The 10,112-nt window shown below is 44.5% G+C and overlaps 1 long non-coding RNA gene across 1 annotated transcript; it reads right to left on the bottom strand.

Annotated features, from left to right (window-relative positions):
* Nucleotides 1–8,923: 8,923 nt before the first annotated feature.
* On the bottom strand, nt 8,924–9,898 carry LOC148854547 (uncharacterized). Its single transcript, XR_016112808.1, has 2 exons — nt 9,501–9,898; nt 8,924–9,224 (listed from the first exon to the last, which is right to left on the bottom strand). It is a non-coding gene; the product is annotated as an uncharacterized LOC148854547 (long non-coding RNA).
* Nucleotides 9,899–10,112: the final 214 nt, after the last annotated feature.

The following is a 10,112-nucleotide window of genomic DNA, read 5'->3' as shown; positions in this document are numbered from 1 at the left end:
AAGCTCTCGCCTCTGAATTATCCAAACGAGATCTTGGACCACTCCACTTCTTTCTTGGGCTTGAGTCATAGCCCACATCTAATGGCATTGTTCTATCTCAGTCCAAGTATGCTTTGGATCTCCTCCATCGCACCAGAATGGCGGATGCAAAACCTTGTACCACTCCTATGGCAGCTAACATTAAACTCTCCATTGATGACTCTGCAGCCTTTGATGATCCTACATTATACCGTAGTATTGTGGGTGCTCTGTAGTACTTAACTGTAGATTTGGCTTTCTCGGTCAACAAGGTTGCTCAGTACATGTCCAAGACCACTGTTAATCATTGGGCTGTTATAAAGCGTATCTTACGCTACATTAAGTATACCCACACTCTGGGTCTTCACATTCTCCAATCTCACTCCACTCAACTTCATGGCTATAGTGACTTAGATTTGGCCGGGTGCTTAGATGACTGGCATTCTCATGGTGGTTATTGTGTCTACTATGGGCCTAACCTTATCTCCTGGTCTTCCAAGAAACATTCCACCATATCCAGATCAAGTACAAAAGCAGAGTATTAGTCCCTTTCCATTCTTGCAACTGAACTCGTTTGGATTTAGATGCTCCTCCATGAAATGGGCCTCTCGCCTGCACCCTCTCCAGTCTTGTGGTGTGACAACATCGGTGCAACTTACCTCGCCTCCAATCCCGTTCATCACTCACGCAACAAACATGTCGAACTAGACTTTCACTTTGTTCGGGATAAGGTTCAACGTCGCCTCCTTGAGGTTCGTTTTCTCACCACCATTGATCAGATAGCTGATGTCTTCACTTCGGCGTTTTACCTTCTTACATGACAAGCTCTCCCTTGCTAGCACGACATCGCTTGAGGGGGCGTGTTAGAGTTACCCCAGTATTCACGTAACTCTTGCATTAGTTATCCGTCACACATGTAAATAATCCAGCTAGATAAGGCTCATCCATTTGGAGTTGTTTATCTCAAACTCTATCTCAGATGATAGAGTTATCATGTGATCTCGGAGTTATTTTGTAACTTGTATTTATATCATTGACAATCTGTGATAATATACGATTGAGAATTCCCTGGAAATCATTCTTCTCATTAAGGGATAAAAAATTTGACAGTTAATTCTGATTTGACTGGATGGTTGATAAAGAAAATTAGATAACACCGAAATGGCATTTGTGTATTTTTACATGCCACTTAATGATTAATTAACAGTAGGTACTAGATTATAACATATCGAAAATTCAGATATTAGATTATCACATTTTAAAATTCAAGGATCAAATTATCACTCGAGCTAAAGTACAGAGTATTATTCTAAACTCAAAAAATCTTGGATCGAAAGCTCGAAGAACTATGCAATATTTTGGAGAGGACGGTCAAAGCTTAGACAATCCGAACTCAGACCTCGTATGTTCTTCACTCATACCTACTCAAAAATTGAGGGGAGTACGGGGTGGCATGGCAGAGGGGAGCCATGTCCCCTATGCCTTAAAATCCTTACTATTCTTATTTATATTTCACTTATATTTTGGTTTATTAACTTTTAATCCGCTCAAGGAGGAGAGGAAACAGGAAGACAAAAGGACATATCGTATGACACCTCTTTATTTTCTCCTCTGTTGATCAACTTGATGGCAGATGACTTTTCTTTCTTAATTGCTTTGCAGTCCAAGGGTGTGGAGGAGGTCTGATCGTATCAGACCCCTCCGATATGCCCCTATAGTGGGTGTATCAGGGGTTTGATCGATTCAGGGTATGGAGGAGGCTTAAACCGGTTCCCTTGAACCAGTTGCAAAAAAATAAAAATAAAAAAAAAACACTAAAAAGTTGTATGGATTCGCCTAATACACCTATACCGGTGTATCGGGCGTATCGATATTTTGAACCTTGTTGCAGTCATCCAATTCAAATCATGACTAACTCTGCATGTGTTTGGACCTAGATCTTTTTTTTTATCTATTTAGATGTTTTTTTATAGACAGGGGTATATTTGAATTTGATTTGATATGGATTGATTCTTGACTTGAGAATTTTGATCATCCCAATGATGTTTCTTTTCCTTTTCTTCCTAGTTATGTTCTTTATGCTCAGTTTGGAAAGAGTATAAATGCAAATATATACAATATAAATACATACAAAATAATACAAAATATAAGGTTTTGCACTCTAAATATATGCAATTATACTCTTTCCAAACTGAGCGTTAAGAGCTATTTTTAAAAGGTTTGAAACCTTGATACTAGTAAGGGTACGAGAGCTTATCAAGCTATTTGGGAGCATTGGAAAGTCCTCTACTATAAGGTTTCTCAATGCTAGCCTGGAAGACAAGGCTACTCCAAAAGGGGTGGGAATGTTCAATCCGGATTTTCTACTAACTTCCCTCTACTCCCTTCTCTACTAACCCAATAAAATGATTCCAGCTGTGAAGAAGTGATGGTGAAGAAGGCCAATGTAGTGATAGTGAAAAAACAACGGAAAGTGGAGAATCTGCATTGACTTTACTGACCTAAATAAGGCATGTCTCAAAGATAGCTTTCCCCTGCCAAGGATCGACCAGCTCGTCGATGCAACAACAAGACATGAGCTCCTAAGCTTCATGGACGCCTTCTCAGCTACAACCAGATCCAGATGGACTCGGACGACCAAGAGCGAACAACCTTTATCATTGACTGAGGCCTGTACTGCTACAAGGTAATGCCCTTTGGCCTAAAAAATGGTCGCCACCTATCAGCGGCTGGTGAACGAGTTATTCAAAGAACAACTCGGTAGGAACGTTGAGGCATATGTCAACGATATGTTCGTGAAGAGCAAAAAGACCGAACACCACCTTGTCGACCTCCACGAAGTCTTTGACACACTTAGAAAGTACAAGATGAGGTTAAACCCAACCAAGTGTGCCTTTGGGGTTGGCTCCAACAAGTTTCTAGGGTTTATGGTAACACAGAGAGGAATCAAAGCAAATCCGGAGAAGATAAAAGCCATTCTTGACATGCCATCCCCTTGGACCCACAAAGAAGTGCAAGAGCTCACCGGGAGAATAACCGCCCTTGGCAGGTTTATGTCCAAGTCCGCGGACCGGTGCCTCCACTTTTTCAAAGCTCGGCCAAAGGACTTCCATTGGACATAAAAGTGTGAGCAATCTTTCCAGGAACTAAAGCAATACCTGAGCTCGCCGCCCCTTCTGACTAAGCCGAGCCCAGGAGATGAGCTATTGCTCTACCTCTTGGCCGGGGATCAAGTCGTCAGCTCAGTATTGGTCAAAGAAGAGGACCGGGTACAGATGTCGATCTACTACACCAGCATGGTCCTCAGCGGCGCAGAGACCCGACACTCCAATCTCGAAAAGTTGGCTCTGGCCCTCGTCACCGCAGCCAGAAAACTCAGACCCTACTTCTAGGCCCACAACGTTTGAGTACTCACCAGCCGACCCCTCAAGCAAGTGCTACAGAGACCGGAAGTGTTGGGCTGCCTAGTCAAGTGGAGCATGGAGCTGAGTGAATTCGACATCGAGTACGTACCCCGACCGACGATCAAAGCCCAGGCCTTGGCAGATTTCATCGCAGAATGTACATTTTCCACGAAGGAACCGGCCCCACTGCCTCCAGCATGGACCCTCCATGTTGATGGCTTGACAAACCAGCAAATCAGCGGCACCGACCTTATCCTCCTTGGCCCGGACGACATAGTGTTGGAACACGCCCTCAGGTTCGAGTTTAAAGCATCCAACAATGAGGTAGAGTATGAGGCCCCGATTGCAGGGCTCCGCCTTGCTTTAGACCTCGGGGTACGACGAATTGAGGCCTTCAGCGACTCTCAGCTAGTGGTCAACCAAATCCACGGCCAGTTCGAGGCTCGGACTCCCTCTATGGCGAGCTACATACAGAAGGTGCAGGAGCTCATTTAGCAACTCGAGCACTTCAACATCCAGCAGATCCTTCGAGCTGAGAACGCTCGAGCCGACACCCTTTCAAAACTCACCAGCTCGTCGTAGACCGACCTTGATTCAACTGTCCGGTTAGACACGCTAGCCCAGCCGAGCATCGCACGATCAACCATCCTCATCCTTCCAATGCAACATGGCTCATCTTGGATGTATCCCATAATCGAGTATCTTCGAGAGGGCACCTCCCCGGAGGATCGAGTAGAAGCGGAAAGACTTCAACAAAGAGCAGCCAAGTATTGCCTGATACAGGGTCAACATTACCGTCGTTCCCACACGCTTCCCTACTTGAAGTGCCTCCCCCATCCAAGGCAGAATACGTCCTTAGGGAAATACATGAGGGCATTTGCGGAGATCACCCCGGCGTGCGCACACTAGCCCATAAGGCACTCCAACAAGGGTATTTTTGGCCGGTGATGAAGCAGGATGCTGCCCAGTTAGTTTGGAAGTGCAATAGTTGCCAACGTCACTCCAATCTACATCACCAGCCTTCGGCCCCTATGAGACCGATTGCCAGCCCATGGCCATTTGCCCAATGGGGAATGGACATCCTCTGCCCCTTCCCCACCGCGATTGCGTAGAAGAAGTTCCTTTTCATAGCAGTGGACTACTTCACGAAGTGGGTAGAAGCCGAAGCCCTTCCACGCATTACCGCCCACAATGCCCGAAACTTCCTTTGGCAAGGAATCATTTGCCACTTCGGTATCCCGCACGTGCTCACCACAGACAACGGAACACAATTCACTGACAAGAAGTTCGAGGCCCTCTATGCCGACCTAAGGATCAATCACCGGACTACCACAGTACACCGACCTCAGAGCAACGGGTAGACCGAGGTAACCAACCGCATCCTACTACATGGCCTGAAAACGCGCCTAGATCAGGCCAAGGGAAGGTGCGTTGAGGAGTTGCCGAGCATTCTCTGCGCTTATAGGATGACCCTGCGAACCGTCACTGGAGAGACCCCTTTCAGTTTGACCTATGGGGCCGAGGCCATGATCCCCGTGGAGATAGGTTCCCCAACCCTTCGGACCGAGCTCTATGGCGAGGGACAAAATGACAAAGATGTACGTGCAGAGTTGGACCTAGTAGAAGAAGCTCAGGACCGAGCACATGTGAATATGGTTGCACAACAGTAGAAGATGGCACGACATTACGATTCTAAGGTAAGAATACGTGAATTCAAGACGAGCGACTTCATTCTGCGCAAAGTCATAGTCCCCACACCAGGAGAAGGAATGCTCGGACCGAACTGGGAAGGGCCGTATAGGGTGACCAGAGTCCTCGGACTCGGTAGTTATAGACTTGAGGACCTCGAAGGTCGGCCAATACCGAGGAGTTGGAACTTGGGAAACCTCAAGATGTACTACCAATAGAGTCATAAGCAATAAAAGTCTCCTTTTAAGCTACTTCTTCGACCTAGAGGTGCGCCCATGACCACCACACACACTACACATGCACATGCTAAGTCGCACTGCCAACTAAGCTGACTCCGTCGATCCCCAAACGGTTGAGCCCATAACGCCTAGCTCGGCAGCACATTGCCAAGCAAGCTACCCGACTCAGCTGCCAATGGCTGAGCCTAACCGTGGAGGAAGAACGCCCCCGCCCACCAAGGCTTGAGGGTGGTCGAGGAACTCCGCACTACCGCCAGCTTAACGATTGAGCTTGTTGGGAAACAGCTAGCCCTAGAAGGGCCCCAAAGGCTCCCGAGACCAGAAACTGAGCGTTTCATGGCCGAGAGCTCGGGAACCGAAAGATCTCGGACAACGACACCTCGGTCAGCACAAGACTGGGGACATTGGGGTATAGCCCGGTCGGATATAATTCGGTCAATACAAGATTGGGGTCGGCAAGGCATAGCCCGACCGACTACACCTCGACCAACGACACCTCGGTCAGCACAAGGTTGGGGATGCCATTGAATAGGAGATTCCTATACACCATACAAACCTCGTAGATATCACAAGAATTTGATAAATGTGAAATTCGACCATGAACATTTTCTTTTTTTTTTTTTTTTGCGGTGAAGGTCTATCTCTTAAAAGAAAGATGCCCTTACAAACCTACATGATGCTTGATTGTTTGAAATCTCCAAATCACATTTTCATCCTTCATATTTACTTGTACTGCATAATTTCTTTGTACATGAGAATAAAGGGGGGAAACGCAAGTATGCCGGCAGAGACCGTCACTGCCTTCCCCCCACACAAGAGCAAAACTGCAAGCAAAGAATGAATTGCCTGAGAATTAGAGTATGTCTGTGGCTGCTGCGTAAAATCTTGAGCTGAGGGCCTTTTTATTTCTTGGATTCAGTTTAGGAAGAGTATAAATACGAATATATAGAGTTCAAATACATAGAAAATAATAAAGTTTTACACTCTACATATTTGCATTTATATTCCTTCCAAACTAAGACTTGATTATTGGAGGTATTTGCATTTGCGGTAGATTTGGAAGCCAAGGGCTCAGAGCCTGCGGAGCAGCATTTTCGTTAATTAAGCTTCTTTTTGTTAAGAAAATGACCTCGCAACCACTTGCCCTTCTCATAGCATGTAGGTGCCGAGATTCATGAAGATAAGGCTTCTTAACCTGTATCAATTTATTTACGAGTTCAGCCTTAGCACCTGACTATCTTCGCCTCAGATTAATTTGATAATTTAACGTCTTCTGTTTTGTGATTTAACTGTCGAGGGGGTATTTATCGCAATATAAAAATTCAGGGGAGTTTTTGCCGAAAAATAAAACGTGAAAGGGTTCTTTTAATTTAATGCGTTCCACAGTTCCACCATTATCAAAAGTGTGATGGGATCTTCTTTTAATTTAATGCGTTCCACAGTTCCACCATTATCAAAAGTGTGATGGGATCTGCTCCTTACAAATGGGCGTCTCACAGGCATATGCACCGTGTATTAGCAACATCTCCCGTGAATTATAAATTTATAACTAATAAGTATGAGAGATATCCCAATGTATGATAGGATGTGCGTGTGAGACGCTAGGTGAGGAGCAGATCCGGAGGCAAGTAGCAGTAATAACCAGGAAAAAGAACCGTTTGCTGTAATAAAATAAAGCTTTCTGCTCTGATTGGTATTCCGTGTCTCGTAAAGCGGGAAAAGTGGAAAGAAAAAGAACATCGGTAATTTGGTATTTTCGTATTGGTTGAGGGGTACACCCCATAGGCCCATCCATGCTCAACTCAACAGATCTCCATCTTCTTGCTTTTTCTTCGATGGAAAGCAACCTGATTCCTTAGCGATCAAGTATCGAATCCCTCGGGATCTACGGTTTGTACGGAACCGTACATCCCCCTCATCGATCAAGTTACAGAACTCCTATAGAACACATCCCTCGGGTCCCACTTCATTGTATATTTATCGAGGTGTCGAAGGCTCGGGTCTCACCGTCTCAGAACTCAGAAGCAAGAGAGTAGAGTTGGCATGGGTAGTTCAGAGAGCAAAGAAGATGTCAGCGGTGGTGCCGGTAACCAAACCGACACCGATGCGGAAGAGAAGAAGACTAACAACACCACCTACGCTGCTCTGGCAGTCGCAGTAGGAGCAGCGGTTGGAACTGCTCTCGTTGGCTGGGGTTTATCACAAACTGCGACGGGGTCGGAGTCCAAACAGGAAGATGAAGATGATCATCATCATCTTACACAGAAAATGATGAAACAGCCTGGCAGAGATGGTTATATGCCAAGGGCTAATTTCGAGGAAAATCCGCGCAACTATTTCCGCAAGTTGCGCGGGAAGATGAACGACTGAAACTCGAATTTATTCTGGGACTCTGCAACGAGTAATCCTAATAAATTTCTTCTCTACGTCACCACTGCGTTTTATGTACTTGTGTTTTCATGGCTTGTGGCTATTTGTTTAAGTTGCTTTGATGCCCTTTAGTCTGGGACTCTGTAATGCTTTGTTTAAGTTTCTTCTCTACGTCATCTCTATGGTGCCCATATACATACCATCACTATACATCTATCAGAAACAAGTCCCCGTCTGAATTTCAACAGTCACTTACCATCATTATGAACATTGAGCACTAACGTTGCTCTCTCGATAATAATGGCTTAACTTCAAGCTAGAGCCAAAACTAAATCATGACAGTACTTTGAAATTTGAATGACGATCTTCCAAAGCACCAGCCGATTGGAGAAATAAAAAAGGCCTCCACCCAACTCAAGCCGGGCATGATCTTTTAGAACTGGACCAGCTCTTTCAGTTACAACGTTCATTGGACCTGCGCGCAGCGCAACAGTAAACAAAATTTTGTGTTATCGGGAAGAGGGCAACTCCATCTCTCGTTTCTTGCTAGTTGATACCTGCTGGTCCGTCCTTCAGATGCTCAGAAGAGTGAGCGCCAATGGGCTGGGCTGGAATGAGTGAGAATTGACACGCAGAAAATGGAGTACTGACGCCAGAGTAACAAGTAATGAAGCCCCTTTTAAAGTGATTACACATCTGTAACAAAGGGAACACCATGGGATCAGGAAATTAGCATGTGCTTCTTGATTGGGTTTTCAATATGTTGATTATTGGTGATCCACATCGCTTTCTTTAGCCATTGGTTTGGGGATTCGGGATATTTGATTGAGGGGTTGCCGATTGGTTCTTCAATCTTTGATTTCTTTTTTTTTTTTTTCTTTCATTTAGCCTCTTTCCCTGGCCGGATCCTTACTTTTTTTTGATAAATCAGATTTGAACTTCTTTCCCTTCATAATCAACAGGAAACACTCGCAGAACATGGAAAAAGATAAACATATAGTCATAACTAATTCCATGTCATACAAGTTCAGCATTTTTTGGCAAAATAGAACTCAGAAGGCATTCATTGATAATCATTCAAAGATACAGGAAGGATAAATGGCTGCCTTTTAAAGATACTGTTTACAAACGTGATAAGCAAGGTCATGAGCAGCAGCCGGATTCAGTGTTGTTCTACTTGTATAGTTTATACACACCATATCAAAAAAGTGTAATAAGTTGATAATTCTTTTCTTGATAGGCCTAATAGGCCAGTCCACCACATCAGCATTTGGATCCTTCAAAATCCACTAAACTATAGCAAGGGAAATACAATATTGAAGGACAGAAAGTTCAATAACAACAGACCAAAAATAGCTAAGAACAAACAGAGGACCAGATGGACAAGGATTTTCCAATTTCTCAAAACGGTAAAATATATTTTGGGACTCATCTCAAATACAGCCCTAGGGATCCTGAAAGCCAATCCGGGCGCCTTCATCATCTTCACCGGTGGAAGCCCAACCTTGTAAGTCAACCATGCAAAGAAAAGCAGGAACACGAATAAATAGGGATGCTGCCTGATAAACTCTAACGAGAAACAAGCAAATCTCAGCAGATTAAGTACAGCATCTCTCAATTGATTTAATGCAAACCTCGCAAAAGTCATCAATAGAGGAAGGTACCCATAAATTTTTTCTACTGCAAAGCATACAAAACTCTGAAAATATGGGATGGCCTCCCTCGTTCTCTCCTTTGCAAAGCTAGCAAAACTTTTCAAGAGAAGAAGAAATTGAATTACCTTGTCTGCTATAAACCTCTTCAAGAGAGGAAAGCATTCAATAACTTTTTCTTTTATAAAACCTAGAAAGCCCTGCACATAAGGAATTGCCTCTCGAGCTCTCTCCTCTGCCAAACCCATAAACCTTTTCAAGAGAGGGAGGCACTCGTTCAATTTCTCTTTGATAAACTGTATCAAGAACGGAAGGTATTCATTCACTTTTTCCTGTGCAAAGCTCAATGAAATCTGACCAAAAGAAAGTGCTTCTATCATAAACCTTTTGAAGAACGAAACAAATTCAGGAACCCTATCTTCTGCAAAACTTTTCAAGAAAGGAATGAATTCATTCACAATAAAACCCATGAAACTCTGGACATAAGGAAAGGCTTCACTCACTCTATCTACCGAATAACTCACAGAGCTATTCACTAGAGGATGGGTTTTGATGGAGGGTGATTAGCCGCAACTCAATGGGAAGGGTTCACCGAGTTTAATCTGGAAACTCGGCGGGTTAGGCTACTCGCCGAGAGTCGTCCGGCTTGCACCTTCTTCCCATGGCTGAGGCGCTCCGAGCTACCTCCGAGCTCGGGGCCCCTTGACTTTTCCTAATGTCCGAGCTCTTCCGAGTGGGCT

The sequence above is a fragment of the Nelumbo lutea genome, chromosome 4, assembly GCF_056320005.1.
Source record: "Nelumbo lutea isolate HS-2025 chromosome 4, American lotus-T2T, whole genome shotgun sequence".
Lineage (NCBI taxonomy): Eukaryota > Viridiplantae > Streptophyta > Magnoliopsida > Proteales > Nelumbonaceae > Nelumbo > Nelumbo lutea.
The sequence above is the reverse complement of the archived record's forward strand: the minus strand, read 5'-3'. Positions and strand labels throughout refer to the sequence as shown.